Source organism: Halichoerus grypus, chromosome 4 (genome assembly GCF_964656455.1).
Source record: "Halichoerus grypus chromosome 4, mHalGry1.hap1.1, whole genome shotgun sequence".
Taxonomy (NCBI): Eukaryota; Metazoa; Chordata; class Mammalia; order Carnivora; family Phocidae; genus Halichoerus; species Halichoerus grypus.
In genome coordinates, this window is record NC_135715.1 from 109,323,472 (window position 1) to 109,338,755 (window position 15,284).

At 36.7% G+C, this 15,284-nt stretch overlaps 1 protein-coding gene across 2 annotated transcripts in view; it reads left to right on the forward strand.

The window, feature by feature from the left end:
- Positions 1-15,284, forward strand: part of ARHGAP15 (Rho GTPase activating protein 15) — a 599,115-nt gene that overhangs the window by 281,710 nt on the left and 302,121 nt on the right. The window lies entirely within an intron of this gene.

The window sequence follows — 15,284 nt, forward strand, 5'->3', positions numbered from 1 at the left end:
CTGTATTTGCATTAATGGGAACTTGAGAAGGAGAGGCCATAACACTATTAAAATGTTTAGCTTTCCGTCTCCCATCACACAGACACATGCTAATAACTACTCCCAGACTTTGTATCATGGTGCTGCAGGATGCAGCATGGAGCGCACTCATTGTTTCAATACATAGGACTTAAAAACAAATAGTTGCCCTCTCTGCCTGTGATAGTTTACCAGGCTTTTAACTTTTTTGGTTTTCTCTCTTCGGATCATGGTGAGGTATCTCAAATGTATTCCAAACAGCACATTACACCCAAGTCTTTGTCTCTTCTTTTATAAAAAAAACTCTTGCTTTAAGGTATATTTGGAAAAGCCAGGGTCTAAGCCAAATCCCAAAGAACCACATCCTAATTCTACTTTGAAAAGGCAGGAAATGACTTATCAGAGCAGAATCCCCTACATAGGGTTACTGATCACTCAGGCTTAATTGCTAAAAACGTGACAAATATTCTGGAGTCTTTCCATAGGTTTAAATATTCAACTGTTGAATTATATATGGAGACATTTTGAAGCATCTTATAAACCGGTGGGGGAGGGGGGCGGTGGAGAGAGAGAAAGTCAAAGAGCAGAGTTTGAAGATTATTTCATCTTTCATTACTCCTTAGACCAGTGTTTTTCAAATTGCATTCAAGACCATTTAGTGGGTGAAGAAATCAATTTAGTGAGTTGGGACCAGTGTTTTTTTTTTTAGAGATCAGTTAAAGGAAGAATAGACTAGAATAGAAATGCATACAGTATCTCATATACTTATTGTAAGGGAAAGTATTATTTCATAACTTTTGTTTCAGTATATGATATATACATATATACACACAAATACACACACTCATAGTATATGTATTGAATATTATATATGGAATAATAGACGAATGGATGGATAGATAGATCGATAGAATTGTGTGTGTCTGAGAAAGAGAGGGAGAAAGAGTCAAGGAAGAGGTATGAATTGGCAATGTAAAATATATTTCTTACCAAGGTTCTTGGTCAAAAAAGTTTGAAAGCCATCATGAGACTATACCTCCTGGGTTAACTTTGAAATAAATTCTTCTATTAATATCTCCCTCATCTGATTTCAGGTAAATTCACAAGCTACATATAAACTTAATCTACTTAAAATTCAAACATTTTTAGAAAACTTTATGGATGAAATTCAGGAAAATATGAATCCAGTGCCATGACCCATTCATCAAGAGTAGCAAATTACAAGCCAGATACTGGTTGTAATGATGGGGAAATATTCTATTTAATGCCCTGCTCCTCATGTTCCTGGAGAATGATAAACTACACAATGGTTCATAGTGAGCCTCAGACATTAGGGGATCAAATCACTGTATTGATGATCTTAGACATCATTTATTCAGGGATTAGATTATTTCTTGGGATCAGGAAAAATGCAGTTAATGGCAATAGAACCACCTTGATGAAGCAGCCAAAAAATCTATAGTTGAGACAGGTGCTAGGGAAAAGTCAAACTGATAATCTCGGAAGGAAGTGTTCCTGCTGGACAGAATAAAGAAACAAAAACTAAGACGACAGAATACAGCCCAGGCTGTTAGAGATAGAGTGTGAGTTCCAACCTGAAATAACAAGAATATTTCCCAGGCCAATTTGATAATCAATGAATACACTGAAATGGCTCATTTTCAGATACTCATATGACCATCTGCCTTGAATGCAAGTATGGATTATTGTTTGGTTACGTGTCTGGTAATTTAGGTGGATGAGGCAGATGGAAGGTGGAGTTAAAGAAGGGGGGCAGAGAGAGAGAATCAGAGAGATGCTCAGCAGAGCCCCAGTTCCTGAAAGGGATACTGGCAAAGGGACTCCTGCCAGCTGAGAGGGTCTGGTGTACTATGTAAGCCACCAGACTAAGGAATCGGAAGCCAAGAAACAGGGTAAGGATACACTTACAGAGCTGAGCTTCAGAGAATAAGAACTGGGTGTATTCTTATTTATCAGGACTGGAGATCATGTCGCGTCACCTTGAGGTGAGGTAAAGATCTGAATCCAAATACCAAGCATCTCACAAGGTAGCATCTAAAACCAAAGGCAGGAAAGCAAGCAGCTTGAGCTGTGTAAAAAGAAGGGTCAGGGGCACCTGGGTGGCTCAGTTGGTTAAGCGACTGCCTTCGGCTCAGGTCATGATCCTGGAGTCTCTGGATCGAGTCCCGCGTCGGGCTCCCTGTTCGGTGGGGAGTCTGCTTCTCCCTCTGACCCTCCCCCCTCTCATGTGCTCTCTGTCATTCTCTCTCGCTCAAATAAATAAATAAAGTCTTTAAAAAAAAGAAGAAGAAGAAGGGTCAAAAGGCTGAGAACCGGAAAGCCCAGGAGACAATGGAAGAGGCACTTACATCAGACAGAAATGGTGTATCGTCTTTTCAGAAGAGCTGCCCTGGCACAGCCTGGGAGGACAGAGTCCTGCCGGCGATTAGGGCAGTTGCAATACAGATCCAGCTTTAGGCGAATGCGTCTGGCCCTCTGACCCTATGCTCGGCTCTACAGGTAGATCTGCTCAGGGATCCAGCATTGCTTTCCTCTTGCTTAACGGAACAAATCAAACACGGTTTCTAAATGTAAAGGTCTTCTGTTATCTGAATACTACAACTCTACAGTATTAACCTATGTCAATTGAGCTTCCATTCATTCCATAACCCTTTCTTGAGGGCCCGTGGTATTCCAGATGATCCACTAAGTGTTGGGGACATATGGTCATTGTCATCAGGGAGTTTAAAGTGTAGCAAACATCAGACAAGAGATTCGATAAGTTCAATGGTGGGATAAACACCACGATGGAGTAGGTATGGACGACCAGAGGGGATGCTTCTTTTTTGACCTACTGAGGTTAGAAAAGCCTTTCCTGAGTAGGTAATATTTGGCTAGTTTCCTGAAGGAAAAGAGTAAGTTTGTAAAAATCCAGGGAACCCAAAGAATCAAATAACAATAACCATAGTATTTTAAAGTACTAACTATTTACCAGGTACTATGCTAAATTCTTTTCCTGAATATATATCTCATATGGCCTGCACAATTGTCCTATGTGGTATTACAATTTTCATCAAGTTATAAGTGAGGATATTGAGACACAATGATTCTAAATAACTTGCTCAAAGTTATGTAGTTAGTAAGTAGAGGACTTAAAGAGAAAAGGTTAGAGACAGAGAGAGAGAAGTCGTGAAGCACTTGGTTGTCCATATTGAAGAATTTAGGCTTATCTTTAAGATAATAAGAATTCAGTCAGTGACTTTTAAATGACGTGTGACAGGTATAGGTTTGGAGATCATCTACCTAAAGTCTAGAGCAGCAAGTAACTTTCAAATTGCATGTGGAGCTCTGTAAACAGATTCTGGGGCCCCACTCCTAGAGTCTGATTCTGTAGGTCCCAGTGAGCATGAGAATCTACTTATAAAGATCTCCAAGGATGAAATCAAGAATTCACTAATAAGAGGTTGTAGAGAATGGTTTGTAAAAACCCAAACTAGTAATAGAGAGATCAGACCAGGGATAATCGTGGCTTACATTGAAATAGATACCAAATAGATATTAAACAGGTAAAGATGTCTGAACTAGAGATATAAATTAAGGATTTATCAGTTTATAACTCCAATTAAAACAAAATGGAGTTGATAATGTCACTCAGGAGTGTGTCCTTAAGTGAGAAGAATCAAGGCTTAGGAGAGAATGCTGATGGACACCTCCATTTAAGGATGAGCCAAGGGATAAGAACCCACAAAGAGGACTTAGGAACAGCTTCTGAATGTCCTCTAGAGATGCTATGTTCTTTCCTGCCTCTCACTGATTGTGCAAACTGCTCCCGTCACCTTCCCTCTCCCCTCCTTTTCTTCTACTAAGTCTCATCTGTCCTTGTAAGAACCTTCTTCAACCTTCTTCCCTGAGGACTCCAGTTTACCCTTAGAGAAACTGTGGTTTATTCCTTAAAAATGAGTGTATAGGCCCCGTGTTAAATCGTAATTATTGTTTCTCATTGTTTTCCCATGTTGCTGTTATTTGTCACATTAGATTATAATGTGCTTCTTTTTTTTTTTTTTTTTTTTTTTTTTAAAGATTTTATTTATTTATTTGACAGAGAGAAACACAGCGAGAGAGGGAACACAAGCAGGGGGAATGGGAGAGGGAGAAGCAGGCTTCCCGCGGAGCAGAGAGCCCGATGTGGGGCTCGATCCCAGGACGCTGGGATCATGACCTGAGCCGAAGGCAGACGCCCAACGACTGAGCCACCCAGGCGCCCCGATTATAATGTGCTTCTTAAGAGCAAAGGTCACTGCTAACTTATTTTAGAATACCTCACACTTCCTAGAATTTGACATTAATAGGAGTTCTCTAGGCCCCTAAAGATCAGTGGCTGTTGAATCTCTCCCCACTGTTGTGTATGATAAATAGCGATCCATATGTCCCAGTGTATACAAGGTAGACCTATTGTCCTGGTGTAATTATTAATAATACCTTTTTGTTTCAAAATTGTCACAATTTAGGCAATAAATTATGTCATCACCCTATATAGTCACTAATAATGCAACCAATATCTTTTTGAAGTCCAACATTTTTAAATGGTTCTATTTTTAACACAAATATCATTTTGGCTGGGCGGGGGAATAAGGAATATTAAGTGTTTTTGCATATATTTAGTATAGAGTAATGTGTACATCATTCCAAATGTCAAATGTCTCCATTATTAAATATGTGTCCTGTTGCTCAACTGATAGATGCCATTGTCTACCATATAATCACAAGTGTTTTTTTTTAAGTATCATTAAATTATATTTTACATACCATTGTATTATATATAATATGCCACTAAACTATAGTTTTTAAAATGCCAGATACTTTTTACATGTTTGCTTAAAGATAAACTCTTTTGAATAAATAGGGATTTTCTCCAATAGGCAGAATTATCATTTTTGCATATTTTCAGAAAAAAAATTCAAAATTTTCAATTTACTTAAGCCTAGAGTTTATGAGAAAAGAGAAATTTCTCCTCATTTGTGAACATCCTAATTACACATATGCTTAATGCATCATCTTTCATGAATAATGATGCTACTTTATGGAGGACAAAATCTAGATTGTCAAGTACTTGGTTAAATACAATTTCAAAATTTTCAGAATCTAAAAGTAAGGTTTTACTATAGTATTAACTTCTTGAATTACATAGGTTTGGATTCCAGACGACAAAAATTCACTAGTTGAGGGGCACCTGGGTGGCACAGTGGGTTAAGCACCCAACTCTTGGTTTCAGCTCAGGTCATAATCTCAGGGTCGTGAGCTTGAGCCCCCACGTGGGGCTCCACACTCAGTGCAGAGTCTGCTTAAGACTTTTTTTTTCCTCTCCCTCTGCCTCTCCCTGCAGCTCTCTCTCTCTCTCAAATAAATAAATCTTAAAAAAATTCACTAGTTGATCCACAAATCCTCACCTAATATTTGTTATTCTTCCCGGACCATATAGTGAGCCAGTAGAGAAGGAAATAGATACCATTCTTCCTTGTGATCTACACATTCTCCAAGGGGAATCCTCAGTTCCCTCATTTCCCAGGTGAAGGTAGAATTAATCCTATGAAAAGAGTTCATCTGTGCCCTGGCTAATCTGCATTTACTAGAATAGCACATAGGCGCTCTGTTTATGTCTGACAAAGTAGTTATAAATCACACTTCTTCAGATCATAAATACACATTTATCTTTAGAATATATCACCAACTGAGTCATTTTGATGTAAATATTGCACCTCTTAAATATAATGATGATCATAGAGGCTGTGAATCCACAGATTTGTGCGAGTGCTCCCTATTCAATAACTGAAAATATTTAAATCGCAGAAGTTTTAACATCCTATGGGGAGTGGCAGACAGATGTGTCAATAGAGTGAGACCTACAAAAGTTACTACTGTTTTTTCCGAGTAATGAATAAGGCAGACTCACTGGCTTCTCTGAGGGAATTACAGTATTTTTTCTAAGTGGGTAGGTTTGGGTTATGCTGTGACTGGGAGCTCAGAAGTGACAGACTCAGGGGAGCAGGGGGAGTGTCCTCAGCTCCTTCACTCTTTTTAGTGCTGTCCTCACATGGAAAGGGCCCTATGGCCAAGAGTTGTAAACAATACCAAGTGGGCAGTGGACTGCACATTTTCACTTGTGGAAATCGTCTGGCTTTCTGGGACTGGTGAAGAGATCATCCTTGGGTAAGAAGTCCCCAAGATTATGGAGAATCCACTTTGTGGCGGCACTGTCATTTCTTACTGGTTGGCATCCTTGTCTGGAAACTGTCTTAGTTGGTTGTGATTTTACTTGAAGATTAAAGCACAGATTTTAATATGTATCTTCTGTTCTCTGAATGTAAAAAAATATGTATAAAATACTCCTACCTTCACTTCTAACTGTCAGTGTTGTAATTCGGCAGATTTCTGTTTTTCACTGAAACCTGGAATTGAATTGTCTTGAGCCGGAAGGCATTCAAGGTGCTGTTTTTCACTCAGCTATATTTCTCTATAAGCATCTAATTGTTTCAAAAAGTGATGTACAGTATGCAAAAACCTGAATCTAATGCAAATAAGTCTGTACAGCACTGAAGTTAACAGGTGTTCTCATTAATGTAAGTAGACATGGAACAATTCTTGAATGTTTTATAAACACTCATCATCATGGCCAAATATGTTACAATAGCATAGAGATACATACTGCAACATCTTTTATTCTTGTTGTGCAATCTCAGCATTTATTAATGGGAAACGTGTAAGTAATAAACTTGTGACAATTACCCATTTCTGCATAAGTCACTGTATCTTTAATTAGCTAATACTTTTAAATAAAATTCTTGGTAACATAAATATTGCTACTTGTCTTCCCACAGTTTGCTTGTTTATTAATGTTAATCGTGTTTTAGTGAAATTGATGGCTGCAATGTTGATTGACAAGCAATGCGCACCTTTGCATCACTGAGGTTCTCTAAAGACTTGACCCATTAACCTAAGTATTAACTCTTGAAAATCTTAAGCTTTCATCCAATTTCCCACATTATCAACTCAGTATAATCAAGAACATTCTATTCTAGAGATATGTATGGAAATATAGACCCACTCTTGGTGCTTCCTGACTCTTCCAAATTTAATCCTATTGTCTGAAGTCTAGAACTTGTTGAGTGATGGGAAAATATAACCTCAGACTGCGGTTCTCAATCTTTGTAATGGATTGCCTACTCTACTCTGATAAAAGTGGTATTAGTAGATGTCAAAGTAAACTACTTACATTGCCTAAAAGTACACAATGGTTTTGCAACCCTCAAAATTGTATTACAATGGATGCCTTTCATGAAGATGGCACTGAAGGTGAGGAAGGAAGCTCTTGCCCCTCCCAAAGCCGAAGCCAAAACAAAGGATTTGACGGTCAAGAACACGGTACTTAAAGACGTCCACAGTCACAAAAGAAAGATCTGCATGTCACCTACCTTCCAGCAGGCCAAGACACTGCATCTCCAAAGGAAGCCCAAATATTCTTGGAAGAGAGCCCCCAGGAGAAACAAGCTTGACCACTATGTCATCATCAAGTCAGCCATGAAGAAAATAGAAGCGAACAACACACTTGTGTTCATTGTGGATGTCAAAACCAACAAGCACAAGATCAAACGGTTGTAAAGAAGGCCGCTGATGTGGCCAAGGTTAACACTTTGATCAGGCTTGATGGAGAGAAAAAGGCCTATGTTCGGCTGGCCCCTGACTATGATGCTTTGGATGTTGCCAACAAAATTGGGATCATCTAAACTGAGTCCAGCTGGCTAAATCTAAATCTAAATTTATTTACCATAATTTTTTTTACAATGGAGGATGAATTAAATATACTGTGGCGTATCTAACATTAGCATATAATGTATTCACTGAAATATAGAAGGCAGATAATGTTCATTTATTTATTATTTACTTAATGCCTCTTAGGTGTGGGTTGTGCAGCCACACATTAAGTGGACAATTGCCCTCGGCTTCAGAGTGAATATAGTGTAGTAGGGGGAACAAAGAAATCAGCAGAGAATTGCAATGCAGACCAATATTTCTTTATAATAAAGTAGGATCAAGATATCATGGGAGCGCATAGGAGGTATATCTATTTCAGAGAACCCTTTTCTGAAAAGGTGACATCTAAATTGATCTGAATGATATGATAGAGGAATCAGAGGGTTCTGGGCAATGGAAACCTACTCTAAGGGAAGAAATGAAAATGAGTATGGGACAGCTTGGGAACAAAAAATTTCAATATGGCTGGGTCATAGAGATGCAAAGGGAAATATAGAGCAGGGGGCGGCAGTATGGGTACGTGGCAGAGAACACAGGGTCTGGTAGGCTGAATTAAAGTTTGCACTGCAATGTAACATCTGTGGGGAGTCACAGAATGTAATCAAGCAGAGGAATAGGATGATTAGATCCAAATTTCAGAGAGATGACGATGGCTGCAATATGGAATATGGACTGGAAGAGAAAGTGTGGATGAGGTGGTGGGGAAATCAAAAGATATTGTTATTAAATCTATGTGGGAGAGGATGGTAGTACAGATATTTATGTGCATAAAAATTTTTCATGACATGATATTTTCATTATAAGTACATATATAATGTTAATCCATGGGTCAAAAAATATTGAAGGATAGACCATAATTTAGTATACTTTGGGGAAAGGGAGATTTTATATTTATACTTCTTTACTTGTTAATTTTTTAAAATCGGGCATTGCATAAATAACAGACATAATGAAAATCATTCCAATTTGAAAATAGTGGGAGCTGCAGTTTCCAAATGTCATGGGACTAAATGAGTAATTTTGCACAGTGAACATAGCTCAGATTAAAAACTGATCCGTGATTGGCAGTGACTGATTCAGTGGTGGGTACCAGCAAACATGAGTCCTAGGATGATTAGTTTATCCAGAGACAACTACTCCCCCAAATTTAGAAATTAACGTTAACAGCAATAAAACTCTAAGCTGATATCTTTATACACCAACTGCTTCGATTAGTCACTTTTTCTGCTGTTTTTCATATGAGCACCACAGGCAAAAGTTTTGGTGTAGCTGCCTGCAAAACTGTGGAAACTGCTAAACTATCTACTAATTACTTAGATAGTATTCTTTCATGAATATTGAGAAGACTGTTTCTCAGTACTTAAAACATTTTCCTACTGATAAAAGAATGCACATGAGTTTTTGTTTAACATTTATTTGATTGACATAAATTTGGGGCTTGGGTATTTCGTTAACAAATAGAAAGGTAGAGTGGGCAAGTGATATAGACATGAATATTCACTGTAGGGCCAGTTTTATTATGCAGAACAAATCTGCATGAACCAAATTATTTGGGTGTCAAAGGTACAACTCAATTTCAATTAAAAAGCACTGTTTCTTGAAAGGTGGGACTTAAACCTTAGATTTTGGAATTCACTTGGGGATCTGTTTTGTTATGTAGCCTAATATTTGTTTACTTTCCATTAAATAAGAAATTGCTTACGTGGGCAGGTTATTTTGATATGATGACACCACTGAGGGTTTCAATAAATGTACATGCAAATCAATCAACCCCAAACATATTGAAAACATATCCAATAAACATCTGGAAAGTAATGAACACACATTTGTTAACACAGGGGGAGTTGTGGAAATTCAGGATCCATTGGTGGCTAGCCTTATTTAGTAGCATGTGGATTTAAGAATATTTCATGGAGTTAGAAGAAAGAAAGGGTAATTATAACATAAGGTTCAACATCTTTAGATATGTAGAACATTTTCCGTTGCTTAAAACAAATATTCCCTAAGAAAGTATAAAACATTTTTCTGACTTGCGAAGTTTTTGCAGTCTATCATTTAAATTACTTAAATAAAGGGAGCTTTACTGCTCCCCAAAGCTAAGAATATAACACCCTCCATGCATATTAGCTTGATCTTCCTGACAGACCAGAAAAGTGTTTGTGTGTGCCAATTAAAACAAAAATGGATCCCTAGTGGCTTGTTCTTCACACAACTTCTGAAGACTGCTATCATTGTTTGCTAGGGTAACCCTGGATAAGGCTGCTATCCAAAGTAAACAAACTTTTCAAAACTTTCATGACAGATGGGGGTTACAAATGCATTTTAATAAGAGAGTTGCCAAAGCAACTTTTTTTCTTATAATCAGCATATATTTACTTAACATCTAGCAACATTGGGAACACAAGGCAGATACTTTCTCACAAAATGTTTTAACAAGAAACATTTTTGGAAAGACAAATTGAAGACCTTTTAGTTCTTTTTTTTTTTTTTAAGATTTTATTTATTTATTTTGACAGAGAGAGACACAGCGAGAGAGGGAACACAACCAGGGGGAGTGGGAGAGGGAGAAGCAGTCTTCCCGCTGAGCAGGGAGCCCGATGTGGGGCTAGATCCCAGGACCCTGGGATCATGACCTGAGCCGAAGGCAGACGCTTAAGGACTGAGTCACCCAGGGACCCCGAAGACCTTTTACTTCTAACTGATATTTTACCATAGTTTTATGTTAACTTTGCTCAACATGTTAAGAAAAATGTTAGGAGTTACTCAAACCAGACTGTAATTTGAGAGAGACATGCAGCTTGATAATGTAATTTCATTGGGGGTCATAAACACCTTTGAGACCAAGTAATTTAACTATAAGTATAACCATGACAACCTTTATTTGATCAGCTATATCAAATGGATATTTGTGGAGTGTGATGCAAGATGAAAAAAATGTGAATCTGAGGGTTTTTTTTTTTAAGCATTATTTCTTCAATTTTAGGTCTTGAACTCTCACTATAATGTAGCCAAAATATATACCTATATTTTATGCTGTTAGAATTCAATAAAGATAGAGCCAAAATTAATTTCAAAAAAATAATTTATATTCACTTCAAATGAATTTAGTATATTTTGACATAAATTTTTATACTACTTAATTTAATTCAAATATAATGACTTCATCATGAAGTCCGAAGTGTCTCCAAATACAATAGTAATTAAATTCCATCTTCCTAAATGGGTAATCCACTTATTTGTAGAATCCTTGTAGCCATATCACTTAACATTTTTTAGGACTGTTTGAATATTTGGCATATTTATTACACATTTCCTACATATAGTTTCAGCTTCATTAAGATGGAATAAATTCTCCTTTGGTTCATATTCAAAGACTGATCATAAGCAAAATATGAATGATACCTAGTTCAAATGTAGGATTGTTTTAGTCTTTTCCAGGATTTGAAGGAATTTTTTTGGATGCCCCAATCCTGTTTTAGATATATTTTTTCATAGTAGGATAGTAGTTATTTTTCAGGGGGAAAAAAAAAGATGAAAACATCTGAATAAGGATATTGGGTGATCCTTTAAAATTGGGCTATCTTTAACATAACAGTAAAGAAACAAGGGACTTTTTTCTAAGATCTGCATTCCAGATTTCACAACTGAAACCAAATCACCATAGTCCTTTTCCCATATGCATAGAGTCCTTGACTGTATAAGATTGTTTGCTGAGGACTAGTGAGCTAGAAATCAAGATCTTTGTAATCTCTTAATTCTATCATTTTAAATGATGCCAATTTGATAGAATGACATTCTCATTTTCCTCATTTGCTTCATTTTCTTCATTTGCAAAATTACTTTATGATAGTGGAGGGAAGCTGCATTTGAAGAATGTTTATTATGTGCTTTGAGATCATTAAAACTGATATCACTTTGCATACCAAGTGGTAGTATTCATATCCTTAATATACTAAAGTTCTGATACAATCAACCTTTAAAAAATAATGTATCATGACCAACTGCTTATGCATAATTCCAGGATGTAAATGTGTCTGCAGTAATTACTCCCTCCTCTGAAATCTTGACATGAGCATTGTCTGTGCCACTCACATTGGGACTTGGTATAAGCTATTTTCTATTGTTATTTATCTTTATATGCATATGTCCTATTTATGCAAACAGATTGTGAGCTCTTGAGGCTTGGGGGGGTGTACCCCTAGCTTCTAGCGATGTGCTTTGCACTTAATGGATGCTTAATCAGTCCTTGATGACTAGGGGGATATTTGGTCAGAGACACCCCTCTCAGTCTCCTGAACAAAGAATTATTTGTGGAATTTATTCTGTGATAGGAAAGGTGCTACTATCAAAGAGGGGAACACATATCACTCATTATCTCTTGCACCTTTGATAGTCTCAACATGCATTTGAGGTCAACTGGAATGGAAATAACCAATAATATTTAGCCATCAAATATGTTTTATTGATAAGGTATCTATCCATAGCATAAAGTTGTGTATGGATCATTGTCATATACATTTGATTACTATTTATAAAAGATTGGCAATAACTAAATTAAAATGTCCATAGTGTTTACTCTGTGGAGTCATGAATAGTTTTAATTTGCTTTTTTGCTATCTTTATTTTTTCCGAATTCTTCATAATAAATACAATTATTCTTATAATTAGGAAAAAAATATGAAATTCTAAAAAGTTTTGTTTCTATTCTGGTAAGCCAAATTACAGAAATTTTTAATAGTTTAATGCCATTCTCCATATTCCTTTTCACTTAAATTAAAATCGAACACAGGAAAGACTAAATGCCAGACTGTATATTGACAAGGGCAATACTTAATTGACGATACTGAAAAGGGCAATACTTAAATAAACATAAACATTACTCATTAAAACTCCTCAAAGATGTTTAAATTAGCATAATAATATTCCATGTGTTAATTAAAGCCTGAACAACAAATTTCTTCTCTCCTCATCACTTATTGGTGGATTTTGGAGCGGGGAGATAACATGCTTCCACCTTCAGAGGAACCACAAGAAGGACACGGACCTAGGTTCCTAACCCAGAGGAAAACTACTGTTGAAATAGTACCCAAAAGCCTTAAAGAACGTATCTATTCTTCATGTTGCCCAGTGGATACGTTCATATGATTTCCTAGACATCCATGCGTCACCAGCAAGAATTCAGACAGATCCTTATTGAGTGTGAAAAGTTTGAGGCACATTTCCCCAGACAGGTAATTAAAGATATCTATTATTGACAACACTAGCACATTTCGCTAAGATTGCTTTGGTGCCAGGATATATCCCTTCAAAATAGGAGTTGGTGGCAAGGAGGGATTTCAAGAGATGTTTGTCTACAGTAGGCTTCGAACAAAATGGAGACCAGCCACTCTTGCCTAAACCCGTCGTGCTTGCTGTAAGTTCTTTCTTCATCCACCTCGTGCCGGCATCTGTCACGGAAGCAAAACATGATATACCAAGAATACATTAGCATGGCTTAATATCAAATCTTTTATGCCTGTTATTAGTTTTACATCACTTTAGATTGTCATCAGGAATTGTTCAATCAAAAGGTTTAGTCAAAGCTAACAGTCTTTACTGATGTCTTTTTTCCCCAAGAGTGTTGAAAATTTGATTGTTCAAACTGCAAATATGATTCAGCAAACCGTTTATCAGAAAACCTTAAGGAGGTAATGTAAAATGTAGCTAGGAAGCTGAATTAAATGGACTTGAGCAGTCAAAGACTTTGAAACTGCTTTCCTGTGAATGTCTGGGATAGAGCAGACCAAAGTCAATTACTGACTGTAATTAAGAAGTGGATGCATTTAAACTGTAGAGAGCAGTAGCAGACTTCTCCAGACTGCCTAGTAACTGGAAAGATTAGTGGGAAGACAGAGGAAAGAATGTGAACTGTATCTTTCTGATAGTATATTTTGAATGAATTGCATTCATATAGTTTCTCTGATCCAGCGTCCTCAAATGAATTCATAAATCACTGCTTATGTACGATTAATGCAGTCATATATTTGGATAAAGAAACTTTTAAAATACACTTTGTTTTTGGTTGTGTTGGCAGTAAAAGATTCCCTTTCATTGCATAGCATGTACCAAAAATGCAAATGTACTGCTGAAGTACTTACATTTTATCACTGTTTGAATTTACTGGACTGAAAACTGAACTGTGAGCTCTTTCCTAAACCCTCAGAATATAGTAAATCTAATTATGTTTGCTTCTTGTACTTTGAAATGTTTCTTTTTATAATTTTAATAATGGTTTATTTATAATGGCGGAGAAATATATTAGATTGTACATTGTGTTTGGGCTAATTCATATTTCTTTGTGTGTGTTAACAAATTGTGATGTTATTTAATACATTCATAATCAAAATATTTAAATTTAGATTGGGAGGAAGGTAGAGGCCAAGGGCATTACCGGTTTTCTTAGGTTAGTTACAAGTGACCTTATATTTCTAGATTGCTATTTCTGTGGCAACACTTTATAAAGTAAATATTTGGAACTTTATGTAAGTAAAGAACATTGCTAGGGTGTTCAGATAATTAGGCAAACATCAGCTTAACTGTCTTTTAATAGATACATAAAACAGAGGACTATTTGGAGGCTATTTTGAGCCATCCCAAATCGTACATGCAATTTTACTTAAAAAAAAAAAAAAAAAGAGCAGTTGGCCCCGGTAGTCTGTCAAATTCTAATGTGGATAATTAAATTCCTCTTATTTTCTAATCCTTCACTTCTCATAATTGCATATACTTGGAGAGTTCCTCTCCTTACAGTTGTAAAACGTCGGAACGCATCTCACTCAAGAATGGTTGCATTGCAGCCTTGAGTGTGATGTTGCATCTCTGAATCGTTTTTTCTAAAAATAAATGATGAGAGAATATATATGTATGTGTGTAATCGAAGATTTCTTTAAAACTCCAGGATCATTGTCGTTAAATATTACCGTTAAGAATCACTGAAACCTTCAGAGTGAGCTATTTTGGGTAATAATTGTCACTTTAATGATAGAATTATAGAGACATCCTAAAGCATGATTTGTGATTTTCTGAACCTGTGGGCACATGTCAGTGTTCACCTCCGATTTAGAGCAAGGAAGGCTGAGAAGAGGTGACTAGCTCCTGACTGAGTATTTTGAAATGTCAGTCCTCTAAACCTCTGACGCCTTGTTTGATGTGTGACAGTAGTCGGGAAATGTTCATCTTCCTGTTGAAACAAAAAGTCAATACAAAGGGAAAATCTTCACAGTTCAGATTGATGGCCTAATACAGAAAGTGTGTCCACACCCACTCTAATCAAATTCGTCTCTAAGTAGCCTTTTATGTGTGAAATCAAGAGCATTGCTCTGTTTCTATAGGGTCACATTCTTCTCTCACGATGCTGGAGAGGAAAAGATTCGCTGTAATGAAAAACGTATAGTTACATGTTAAATATTGCCAACTAC